The 13,926-nt window shown below is 40.4% G+C and overlaps 1 long non-coding RNA gene across 1 annotated transcript; it reads right to left on the minus strand.

Moving 5' to 3' along the window:
* Window positions 1-5,599: 5,599 nt before the first annotated feature.
* On the minus strand, window positions 5,600-7,785 carry LOC121242811. Its single transcript, XR_005935983.1, has 4 exons — window positions 7,663-7,785; window positions 7,238-7,559; window positions 6,760-6,816; window positions 5,600-5,876 (listed from the first exon to the last, which is right to left on the minus strand). It is a non-coding gene; the product is annotated as an uncharacterized LOC121242811 (long non-coding RNA).
* Between the last annotated feature and the right edge of the window lie 6,141 nt (window positions 7,786-13,926).

Genomic DNA, 13,926 nt, shown 5'->3' on the forward strand with positions numbered 1-13,926 from the left:
GCTCGCATGGAAGGTTAGCTTGAGCCGTTTAGTTTGGTTTGGCAATTGATTGTTCTTGAGATTCGCTCAATCTACCAGGACATTCACAAAGTTTCGAAATGCTCTAGGCGTGATTATCAGATTTTACAATCTTTGCTTATGTTGCCTCTTGTTCTGCCAAGGCAATGCTCGAGTTTGGTGGTCTGGCGCAAACCCTCTCAAGGTCGTTTTAAGTTAAATACTGATGGTAGTAGGTTTGGGAATCCTGAGTCATTTGGGGTGGGTGGTATTATCAGAGATGATCATGGTAATTTAATTCATGGTTTTACCCCTCCTCTTGGCGTTGGTTCGAATAATAGAGCTGAATTATTAGCTCTGCTGTATAGCCTTAAAGCTTGCAAAGATTTGAGGATTGGTTACATGGAAGTTGAACTAGACTCGCAAGTGGTGGTTTTGTGGTGGAAACAACAGAGATGTGGGGTTTGGTATCTTGAGGATTTTTGGGAGTAGATTCTTGGTCTTTTGGATTCGATGGTCTGTTCTGCATGTCATGTCTTCAGAGACGGTAATAAAACTGCTGATTGGCTTGCGAAGTATGGTGCGCTTGGTCATCACATGGAGCAACAAGTGATTGGGGAAGTGCCGAGGTTGTTGAGAGGTTTAATCTGCTTAGACATGCTGGGTCTTCCCTCGTTACGTTGTCGCTAATTTTTATTGCTTTTGTTGTTGCTTTTTTTGCTTTTTATTCGGGCTTGTTTAGTTTTTTCGAGTATTGTTGGTTTTTTGTTTTAAGCTTGTTAGAATTTTTTTTTTGCTGGTTTTATTAGGCTTTTTTTGGTTTTGGGTTAGTTTGTAGGAATATATTAAGATATGGACGGTGCTAGCAGGCTGCTCAGCGAATTAGAGTTGCTCCTTAAGATATATATAGTCATCTCTAACATGATGACATTTGATTAGAGTCATTTCAATTTCAGCCTTATTGCTTAAATAAAAAACTTTGTAGGACCTGAAAGTGACAGCTTAGAGCATTAGTAGTGCCGCCCTAGCCAAAGTTTGACCAAAATTTGATTAGGAAATTCACTTTTATAAATTTAGCTAGCTACTTTTGAACAACAGCAAATAACAAACTCTCTAAATCTATTATTATTCTATTAAAATATTGATTTTGACATTTTCATTTATTTTAATTCTAACTGTAATTGGAATATCTATCAATTTCTCAATACATGGATCGCATTGTATGGGTCTTCACATGATAATTTATCAAACATACCAATTACCAAAACTTCTTATCAATCTCAGTATAACTGAGATTTACCACTTCTAGAGCCTCAGACTAATAAAATATATAAATAGGTAGAGAAATGGAGAAAACTATAAGCTAAAAGGATATATCTAGACCAAGATGATCAAAACCCAGAAACCCATTGAAGATGATGGAAACCCAGAAACCCATTTCCCACACAGAGCATCACCATCAACCCAGTTAAAGAGAAGAAGCAAAAACAAAATCAAAAACCACAAGAGAATTCAAATCAAATAAAACAAAAAAACTTCAAATTAGAAACCACAAGAGAATTCAATTTTCTTCAATTTTCTAGAAACAAAACCGAGAGAGAAAAAAAAAGAGAGAGGGAGAGAGAGAGAGAGAGAGAGGCGACGATGGAGTGGCTTACCAGGAGGCATTTGGCAGCGATGGTAGGAGAGATCGATTGACAGCGTGGCTTACCAGGTGGTGTTCGGCTGTAGTTGTTGGATTGAGTTTGGGATTTGGCCGAAATAGTTGAGTTTGGGACACTAGCTTCGTTGTGGAGCTCTGTGCTTTTGGGTTTCTTTTTTGCTGGAGTTGTGGAGCATTGCACGCAATGAATAGCAGGCGAGAAGAAAATTTTTTTATGCCCAAAATAAGATTTGGCTAGCAACTTGGGTTGGTCAGATTTGGCCAGTGAAAATAACTTTGGTTAAAAACGTTGTAGATATATTGAGTCTATTGTAGTTAGTTTTTATGCAACCTAGCTAAGTAATTTAGCTAAATTGATTCCACTACTAGTGGTCTTAGACCTAATATTGAGATATTATATGCATAAATTTGGGTTTTCCACCGATTGAAGATTGTAAGACTCATTTGGTTTGGTGCTTATCAGCGTACGTGGAGATCTCAATAGTGCACCCTCAAACCTGGCCATTGGTAGTGGTTTGTTCCGAGTGCAGAAATGATAGGCCTCGTCAAATCAGGAAGACCAATCCAAGGTATTTGGATGTGATCATTGGAGAGGGTCCTCAGATGACAGAGTTGAAACTTAAGAAACAGTAAAACAAAGTTTGGCCCATGAGGTGGAGTGCACATGGATTATAGCAGTTATAATTAGTTATGTGAAGGAGTTATAAGATTTGTTGTCAAAATTAGTATTGTGATGTGGTAGTTTTTAAGTATTATCTCATGAACAGTTACTAGATCAGTACATTTAGTTACTATATATGTGTGAAACTCATGTAAGGCAGGAGAGTCTATTCTGTTGTAATGAATTGTGGTATTCTTGACACCCGAAGTGAGGAGAGACTTAATTACTATTTCATTTTGTAGATTTCTTGTCTGATCCTATCAATTGGTATCAGAGAAAGAATATCTACCACTAATAAAGAAAGGACTGAGAGGTTAGATTTGGATATGCAGGCAGTGCATGAAGAGTTGCGAAGACTTGGAAAAGGGAGCGTTGACAAGATGTAGCAACTTGATGAGGTAGAAAGGGAAATCATAGCATTAGTGTTGGGGTTGTCTAGTTGTCAAGGGAAGACATCAATTAATGACGAATTTTGATTGTCGTTCTGAAGAATCAAAGACAAGGAGGGGTCGTCTTTTCATCAAACAAGTAACAAAGGAAGGAAGCTTGACTTTCCAAAGTTTTCAGGAGATGATTCTATTGAATGGTTGATTAGACTAGGCCAATATTTCAAGTGTTAAAGCACCTCACAAGATCAGAAGGTCTAGACGGTAGCATTTTATTTAGAAGGGGAAGCCAACCAATGGCTCCAATGGTTACAAAAGCCATACAAAGAAGAAGAGCAACATATATGTAACGTTCGTCCTTGTGGTGGGACTTTTTATAAAATATTTTGATAAAGAACGACGCCACACGGTCACTATCTCTTCCAACTCAAGGTCTTGCCTCGAGTGCTCATCCACTAAAGTGAACCCATGATTCACCTTATGATTAAGACACTATGACATTCGTCTTACTCTTCTTACTAACCACATTCGACGCATGATTCCGATCAATGGAATCACGCATCCCAATCCTAACAATACACCTGTCACTATCTTCAAGCACCTTCACCCATACTAAATCCTCATTCCCATCCATACAAGCTACACGGCTCTAAGCCAACTCTGAGGCTTAAGCATTATGTAACTGTACTCAGGACAGATTACCCATTACATATGGTGAATCCGTCTGGCACATGTGTCTAACCAGATTACATGTACCTTACCCCTTTATCACCTAAGATCAACATATAACATGTTGATCACCTGCTCGTAGGGATAAGCGCCATACTCCGATACCACCTTTTCTTAATTCGGCTAGCATGACTCTTCATGGTATCCGTCCCTTTTGACAGTTCATCCCAACACTTAACATGACAAGACTCCATTCACCATTATGCCTTATGTCACGTCACATAGCTCAAGACTACACCCAAGCTATACCATGACCTTGTCACGTCACCTGACATCCCGCTACATTATTCTTACATCAACTCCTTAACTCAACACGAGTACGGTTCCTCACGTACTCCTGTCACATTGTGACATCTCGTCACGTTCCTAATACACCATTTCTACACTAACTCACCCATCATAAGCATGACTGTCAGTAACCACGTCACTTCGTGACGTTGCCCAGTCATGCTTCCGTTGCATACTCTTACACTTATTCTGCTACTTCACGCATACTCCTAGCCATAAGTCCATCACGGTGACACTTGTTACCTCAGACTACAGGCTGCACCATAACTACTTCGGGACACTGTTCCATAGTTCCCGATATTACTTATCACATTCTATGCTCATAAACTGCACAACCATCCTTTTCTCTGCAACACGCCACACGGAGTGTCACTGCCTCGTGGAGTACACTTCACATTTACTCTCTTCACACATACTACGCCACATGACCATTATGGCATACTCACCATATGGTGCATCTCTCCGCCACACAGAGTAAACTTCTCGTGTACTTTATTCATACACACTACGCCACATCACCACTATGGCATACCCGCCATATAGTGCATCATTCCACCACATAGAGTACACTCCACATGTACTCTCTTCACACACGTTATGCCACACAGAGTACACTCCATGTATACTCCCTTCACATGCTACAACCTATCATCAATATCGCATACCCATCATACGATGCATCACTCCACCACATAGAGTACACATCTCGTGTACTCCCTTCATACACACTACGACCCATCACCATTATGGCATACTTGTCATATGGTGCATCTCTCTATCACATAGAGTACACTCCACGTGTACTCTCTTTATACACGCCACATCACCAATATGGCATTCCCGCCATATAGTGCATCACTCCACCACATAGAGTACACTCCACGTGTACTCTCTTCACACACGTTATGCCACACAGAGTACACTCCACTTGTACTCCCTTTTCACATGCTACAACCTATCATCAATATGGCATACCCGCCATACGATGCATCACTCCACCACATGGAATACACTTCTCATGTACTCCCTTCATACACGCTACGACCCATCACCATTATAACATACTTGCCATATGGTGCATCTCTCTACCACATAGACTACACTCCATGTGTACTCTCCTCACACACGTTATGCCACGCAGAGTACACTCCACGTGTACTCCATTTTCACATGCTACAACCTATCATCAATATGGCATACCCGTCATACGATGCATCACTCCACCACATGGTGTACACTTGGAGTGTACTCTCTTCTCACACGTTACGCCACATCACCACTATGGCATACCTACCATATGGTGTGTCACTCCACCACATGGAATACACTTCACTTGTACTCCATTCACACACCACACCATACAGAGTACACTCTACGTGTACTCTTCCCATTCCACAATACGCCAGGAGAGTATATTCTACATATACTCTCCTTACCCCACACTACGCCACACACAAAGTACACTCAGTGTGTACTGTTCACATTCCACATAAGCGAGGAGGGTATATTTTACATATACTCTCCTTATCCTACACTCAGCGTGTACTGTTCCCACTCCACATGCTACGTCACCAATACAACACATACTCCGCAACAACACTGCACAACATAATTCCCAACTACGCTCCACACTTCACAACGCATTACACAGATAAGTTCAACACTTCGCTACATAGGATGCCCAACACTTCACTACATGGCACATCACAATACAACAAATTCCACAATACCAATAGCACAGTCCACAACCTAATTCAGTAATCAACATCTAACATAAATTGTAACACCCCAAACCCGAGTGGCTTGGAGAATTACTACCTGTCACTCATAAACATGTCTCCCAACACATCCAAAGAATAATCTGCAAAAACTTCATAAATGAAATCAATCTCATATCTTCTCAATAATCTCATTACAAACTCCACACAATCTTAAATGCAATAATAAAAAAATATCAAAGGGTCCACAATCTCCTGGTAATAGTAACATACCAAACTGATAAAACCATAGGTCCTACTATACCTGGAAATATAATTAAAACTCAAAGACATTAAAATTAAGAATATCAGAAGTCCTTCTTCTAACCATATTTCCTCAACTTAAACACGTTCACCAATCTAATCCAGGTCCTCATTTGGACTCTCCACATCATCTGAAAAATATTATCATGATAAGGGGTGAGTTATCACAACTCAGTAAGCAGAAATCATATGCTAGCGTGCAAACATAAGCATTTACAAAGAATAGCATGCAGAACAAAATATTTTCCAGAGTTATCATGCAGAATAGAACATATTTTCAAGAGTAACAGAGCGATGATTTTAAGACAAGTAAAAACCCATAGTGCTTTGGCATAACATAAACTGAGTATCATCATCAGATCAAAACAGAGCATCAAACAGAGCAGAGACCATGTTTCACCCCCGTGGTAGGGTTGTGCTAACCCCGGTGGCCAAACCAGGCAGAGACAAAGGTGAAATCTTTCCTTTATTCTTCTTGGAGCCCCGAGTGTGCACACAGGAAAGACCACAATAAAACCACTTTGTTTCCAAAGTGGGTGCACTCAGAGACAGAGAAGTTGGTACCAACCCAAACAGAGCAGAGCATAATAGAGCAGAGCAGAGCAAAGCAGTGACAAAGTCAGATATGAAAACCAGTACACCATGCCAAAGGTTTTCAGATGTTATATCAAAATAATACAGAGTACCAAAACAGAATCAGACACTTTACACACGCTGAACACAAAAGCAAGAACATCTTTCTAAATAAATACACAACTTTTCATATTCTCAAAATTGCTCATTTTTCAGATTTCAAAAATCACATGACATAATTTAGCTCATGTCTACACAATGCATGTCAAAACATATTTTTCTCTTTTTTCATACAGATTTCATGAGTATGCAAATAAACGACCGAGGTTGGTTTTGTTTTTCCCAAGTTCTCATTTCACCACAAAAATATGAAAAGTTTTCAGAAAATCAACCTCAGTCTCAAATAATTCGTGTAAGTCCTAGCATAGGAACCCCGCTTACCTGACTCTTGTAGCGTATTATCTAAGCCTTGAAAATGACCTCTATTAGTCTCGTCACCTATTTATAAAACAAAAGAAATATACACCGAGTATTAAAAGACAAAAGGCATAACCTCATCTAATAATTAAATAAAACCCACAATTTAACACACTATGTCAACCACTTAAAAATATTGAACAGCCTGCACTCCCACTTTAAAACCATGTACTAGTCTTTGCTTTTATCCTAAACTCTCCAAGGTCAACATCACTATTAAAAAAAATAACAATCTTTCGAAAATACCAACCAACAGCGCAAAGAAACACAGAACCTAGTCAACCCGAGTATTCATTTGCTCTACCGCACCACCTCGACAAAAATCACAAAATTTATAAATCCTTCTTCAACAACCAAACTATCATATTACAAAGCCCTCAACTCTAATTAAAAACAAAAGAAATCCTTCCCACGCTCCAACAATTAAAGACATAGTTTACACCATGAAAAGTATGGTTCACGGCCTCATTACCCGCTCAACAGAGTTCAATGCCAAGCCACAGCAAGGAGATTAAACACAATGCGGCCAGAAGTGAAACAAAGTGGATTGTAAGAGAAATGAGCGTCAAAGTGGGGTTTCGGAGTGGGGAAGAAAACAACGGCACCGCCTAGAACAATTCAAAGTCGGAATTGCATAAAACCAGAGAAATAAAGTACGGGGAAGGCATCGACCTAAGAGCAAAGAGAGAGATTTACCTGAAGACTCACCACGCACAACACCCAGACACACAAATGCAACCCAAACCTCACGGCCAAAACAGAAACTGCAGAAAAAGAGATTAAATCAAACCAAAAACTAAGGAGCAGAATCTGCACAGTTTCAGTAGATGAAACCGAAACCTAAAGGGATGAGAAGGAAACACTTACCAGTCGAAAAATGGAGGAATGAGAGGTACTGCTCGCTGACTTGTAGAGGAAGAATAGAAAAGTAAAAATGGAGAGAAATAGAGATGCAGCAGACGGCAACTCACTGGAATAAGATGCAGCGCAAGAGAGAAACTGAAACAATGAGGAAGTCTAGGGCATGGGATTCGGAACCTCAAAATAATGCCAACAACTGGAAATAAAGATGAAATCGAAAAGGAAAGAGAGAGGTGCACGAGAGAGGTGCGGGAGAAACTGAAACTGAAACAAAAAAATGCAGAAAGAAACGAAAGTTGAAGAAGAAAACACTCACCTAAAAAACGACGTCGTTCGGGACTCTCACTAGACACTAAAATGGCTGGGCCATTTTCACGCACTGATCCGGACCACTTTGATGAAGAGACTGGGCCTTACATAAATAATGAGAGATAGAGGGTTATACCATCGATGGAGAACCCGTATGTTGCTCATTGACCGTCACGGTTGATGACATCGAAAAGGTCGTACGTGGCGGCTAACCCACGTACGGTGACTGTTTGGGCGTTTGGATAGCTAAGTATGGTCTTGGAAGGGCTCGTGAAGGCCTTGTTATGCTAGCAAGGAGCATAACACGGCAGATCTAGCCGTGTACAGTGGCAGTCAGTCACGCGCAGTGACTGTCCATCACGTGCAGTGGTTACCCACCACATAAAGTGGTGGTTTGAGACCTTGGGTTCAGCTAAGGGAGGTGCGGTGGAACTCGTGGTGGTGTTGAGGTGGCGCTGGGTGACTCATGACGACGGATTTGGCCGCACGGTGAAGGAGAAGCCATGGGAGAGTGGGAGAGAGTGTGCGTGCATGGGTGGCAGATAGGGACCGTGGGTGGTTGGATTGGCTCGGGGTGGCCTGAGGAGGCTCAGTGGTGGCCTGAGGAGGCTCAAGGTGGCGGTTACACCCCATGGGTGGCGGCGTACATTGGTGGAAGTTGTGCAATCCGTGCGTGAGAGGAAGGGGAAGCCCGTGCATGAAGGAGAGGCTATGGGCCTCGAGTCACGTGGAGGAGAAAGGGGAAGGGGAGGAGAGGTCCATTGTGGTGCCTGGTGGCTTGGGTGTCACGCACGGCGGCATACGGTGGGGAAATGGGTTAAAACCCGTGTGTTAGACCCATTTCGGGAAGAGAGGGAGAGAGCTGCCGTGAGGGGTTAGGTTCGGTGGGGTTGTTGTCAGTGGTTGCTGGAAGTGTGCTGGTGGCCAGCAGCGGGCTGCGACGGCGGCGTTGTATGTTGTGCATGGTGAAACCGTGCATGAGAGCTGTGTGCGTGAGTGGGGAAGGTGGCCTCACAACAGGGGCTGGCTTTGCCGGTGAGGGGTCGCCGGCATGAGAGGAGGTGGACGGTGGTGGACGTGAGACCTGTCGACACACGGCGACGTCGGGCTGTGAGGTGGAGGCTTCGGCAAGAAGGGGTTGTGTACAACGTACGCTTGAGAGGGAGGGAGGAGAGAGAGAGAGAGAGAGAGCTGGGGAAAAGTGAGGGAGAAGGAAGGGGGTCTGGGTATTTAATCCCGTACCTTCGTCTTGGAGTCTACAACGCGATCTATCGACGAAGGATTAAAATATTTATTTGAAAATGCGTAACGTTAACTTAATTAAAAGCACTTAGAGGAATTAAGGTAGAATATTATTTAAACTAACTTGAGTTTATAAAACAATATTCTTCATCATTAATAAATGATGAAGTCTTATTTAATATATTTCAAAGGATAAAACCATTTAATTAATTAAAGCTTTCAACATAATTTAAATCTCATAATATTTTAAATAGTTGAAATCATTTTAATAATAATATTGAAATGATTTCCAACAATTATAATATTTTTGGAGCTCTTCAAGAATATTATAATTGTCGTATTTAAAATCAAACTTAATTCAGTAACACTGGAAATACTCCTTATAAATATTTCCAGTACATTTAAAACACTGGGCGTGCCTTAGAAGTCACATAATATCTTTTGAAACATGCCATCGTGGTTCGGCACGCATGATGAGGCTCGCAGTTGCTAGGTAGAAGGGGCAGACAGATCGCATAATCTCTGCCCTCGGGATTTGCTTACATCATAAAGAGGGAACGTACGTCAGAAAGGAGAAACGTACGTAAGAAGGAAGGAGCAGAGTATTACAATATCACTTGAGAGGTATTTGAGCAGGAACATGTCATGAGCTAAAGTGTAGCTGCGGTGGCTGGGTGGAAGAACTATGTGGCTAAGAGATGAAGAAGGGTTGGCAGTTTTATTAGTTAGGAAGGAACCATGCATACATTGTCATTTTAGGAGTTGATTGTGAGAATTAATTGATTGTATGAGTAAAACGTTGTTGTTTGAACTAGTGGGGATTAAAAGGGACGATGTCATTTTGGGGAACTGAAGTATTGTATAATTGTAGTGATAAGAAACGATACCATTTTTTATAATAATAAGTGTAACACCCCGTATTTCTTTTAGTGTATTTTTTTTTAATTGAATGATTATTTGTTATTAATTTAAAATTTGATTATCTTGTTTTAAATTTTTAGATTTTAGTGGGTTTATTTTTTTATGATTTTTTTTAATTTGTGAAAATTAAATTTGACATGTTTCCTTAATATTAATAATTGTTATGCATTTAAATTCTCTTAATTTAATTAGTTTATAGGTTTTAAAAATTATTGTATTGTTGGATTTAATTATTTTATTTTACTTAGTCACTGTATTTAAATTTATTTTATTTAAAACTGTGGTGTTGAAATAATTTTTTTGTTGGAATTTTGTGACCCAAGTTATGAGTTTTGAACCTCATTTCTTTTCCCTCTATTTTTCTTTTCCTTTTCTTTTTCTTTTCTTCTTTTTTTTTTCTTTCTTTTCTTTTTGTCCCCTAGTTTCCCTTCCCGCGCGGACGTCTCTCTCTCTCTCTCTCTCTCTCTCTCTCTCTCTCTCTCTCTCTCTCGCCGTGCAACCGTTCCTCACCCAGCCCGCCGCCATGCACGCCGCCGTGCACGACACCGCCCACCCCATCGTGCTCCCCACCGGCCAGCGACCTCACCCCTCCAATTTCAGCCCTCCTCGCGCTGCCGTTAGCCCCCACGCACCACACCAAGCCGCGACACTCCTTGCGCCGCCGTCGCACCACCTCCGGCCACCATCTTCTCACCACATCATCATCGACCTTCTAGCAACCTAATGCACCCATCCTTGGCTCCGATCTGTCACCGATGAAGCCATCTATCTCCATCTTCGATTTGAGCTTTTTGGCATTAAACCGCCGCCCACGCCGCCACCCATGGCCAACCACCACCACCACTAGCTTCACCGACATCCCTAAGCCCTACCCTATCAATCTCGGGTCTTCGTTTACACCCGTTTAAAAGTGAGTTTTTGAGACCAACGGCCACAGTGCATTTGGCACTGTTTTGTTGCTGTGTTGCCGCTTCTAGCACCTCCGTGATCTTTCAAAAATTATATTATTGCAATGTAAGTATTTTTCTCGAAGAACTTTTGAGACTTAAATGTATTTTTGCGCTAATTTATATTTACTGTGAATTTGTTGTTTGTGCCGGACTGAGTCCGAGGAGTAAGGGGGTCGGTTGGATTGGATGATGGAGTTGTTTGTGTGATTGGTTTATGCGATGAAATTTGTGGGCTGCTTCGGATTTAAATATTGGTATTTTGAGTTTGACGTTGGTCATGGTGGATATTGGTGATTTTTTTGGAAATGGTGATATATTTTGGGATTATGAGGGTTTTAAGTTTTGAGAAATTAAGATAGATTATTTTAGAAGTTTAGGCTTAAATATGGAAATCCGTGATTGATTGAAAACTTACGGAAATTGTGTGATTATTTTTTATAGGTAGTAGACTCGATATTTTTTGAGGAAAATTCTGAAAAGCTAAGAAGTCCAGGTAAGTGGGGTTCATATACTAGTTTTGCATAAAAGAAATAAAATGAGGTTGACTTGGAAAATAAAGATGTTTGTTTTTGAAAAGAAATGATCTGAAAACAACCTTAGATGTTTATTCTGCATATGCATAAATTCAATATAAGAGAAAGTGTTTTCTGTCTTGACTGGTGTAAACATGAGCTAGTTTTGTGCACTTTGTTTCTGAACTATGTAAAAGAGCGAATAAGGAATTCTAAAAGTTTTGTTATGAACAAATGAGAATATTTTGTTTATGTTTATCTCGAATATGTGAAATGATTTGAAGCTTTTCAGTGTTTTGTTTTGATATGATGTGTCATCTGAAAATCTTGGAATGAAGTTTTGATTCTGTATATGTTTGTAACCGGATTTTCGATGAAATTCGTTCTGTTTCTGTTAAGGCCCTGCCACGGGTATAATGGTGGTTTATAACCCTACCATGGGGGTGAAACATGGAACATGGCCCAGCCACGGGTATAATGGTGGTTTATAACCCTACCACGGGGGTGAAACATGGAATATGGCCCAGCCACGGGTATAATGGTGGTCTATAACCCTACCACGGGGGTGAAACATGGAATATGGCCCAGCCACGGGTATAATGGTGGTTTATAACCCTACCACGGGGGTGAAACATGGAATATGGCCCAGCCACGGGTATAATGGTGGTTTATAACCCTACCACGGGGGTTAAACATGGTATTGTCTGGATGTGATGCTAAGAGATGATTTAATTATAATGTTTCAATTTGGAAATGCCAACAGATTTTCTTTTTGGAATAAGTTTATTTTTCTGGAAATTTCGCTCTAATGCTTTTGTACAAAGTTTTGTTTCTGCATTCTGAAAGTAAATGTTTTGTTCTGCTTATCAAATGTTATAAATGCTCATGTTTACATGCTAGTATATGCTCTCTGCTTACTGAGTTGTTGATAACTCACCCCCTTATCTCCATAATATTTTAGATGACATTGATGATTCAGCTGAGGATCAGTATTAGAGTTTATGGAGAAGATTAACAGTGAATGGTTGTTGGGTATCTCGTGCTACTAGTGTTGATGTTGGAAGTTTTTTATATTTCTTAAGTTTGCTTCAATGGATTTAGACGGTTTATGGAGACTTATGTTAATGTTTCATTATTTCTAGTTTGTTATTTGAGACATGAAGAAGAGTTGTTTTTATTTGAGTTGCTGGATTGAAAATTGGATAGATGAGTTTATATGGTTTATTTAATTGAAGTATTTACGTTTGATTTGAGGTTTAGGAAAATATATATTCTTGAATTTGGAAGTACTCTAGCCTTGTTGTAGTTGATTATCAGGGTATTTGAGTTAACTATCTGGACCCTCGGGGACGGGGCGTTACAATAAGTATAAAGCACCACAAGTTGGAACAAAGGCCAACTCTGGTTTTGATTGCTCAATTCCCTCTAATTCTCTCTCTTGTTCTTCTCCATCTTCTCTCTACTTTCTCTCTCTAATTCTTGGGTTCTTGGTGGGTGGCTCCCTCGAAATAGTCATAGTTGTAGTGGGTCCAATACAGAACTTTGGGCACAATTTAGGCCACTAATTTTTAAAATTTTGATGAGGCTCTTTCTCATATCAAACATAGTGGGTCTTTTAAGAGATTATTAGTAGGAGTTTGAAAGATTGGCCAATCGAGTTGATAGATGGCCTCAAAATGCACTGATCAGAGCCTATTTGGGTTGTCTTAATGAAGAAATTTATGAAGAAATACATATGTTTCGACCCAATTCCTGGGAGGAAACCATTTTGTTGGCTAGGATGAGGGATGAACGTTGTAACGTGCAAGATCTTTTGTAATTGAATAGTTCACTCTCTGGTAATTAGAGGAGCCAATATCCTCCCTTAGTATATCAGAAATATTGACACTCGAAGAAGAAATTCATTGATGTAAAATGTAGACTTAAATACAAGAAATAACATTGATAGCTTGTTGTTAACTACCACACTCACCTACATGAAACATGGCCCAACATGGCCCATAACCAACAATATACGGAATTAGACTAAGTCCATTAAGGACAGCTCAGCCCATGACTTGACTCAAAAAGACTACAATAACCTTAAACAAACAGACTAATTACACGGCATATATAAGCCTATTTAATGAAAACCCTAATTCATAACCCTACATCCTTTAGACAGCTTCCTCCCAATAAGGCGCACATAACATTCTCTCCCCCTTTAGAAGATCTTGCCCGCAAGATCAGGGTAACATCGTCGTAAATCACCAAGGTCCTCCCATGTTGCGTCATCTGCGGTGGCCCCCTTCCATTGTACCAGTAACTTGGCTCCAGCTCGGTGCCCTCTATTCACG

Source organism: Juglans microcarpa x Juglans regia, chromosome 8D, assembly GCF_004785595.1.
Source record: "Juglans microcarpa x Juglans regia isolate MS1-56 chromosome 8D, Jm3101_v1.0, whole genome shotgun sequence".
Taxonomy (NCBI): Eukaryota; Viridiplantae; Streptophyta; class Magnoliopsida; order Fagales; family Juglandaceae; genus Juglans; species Juglans microcarpa x Juglans regia.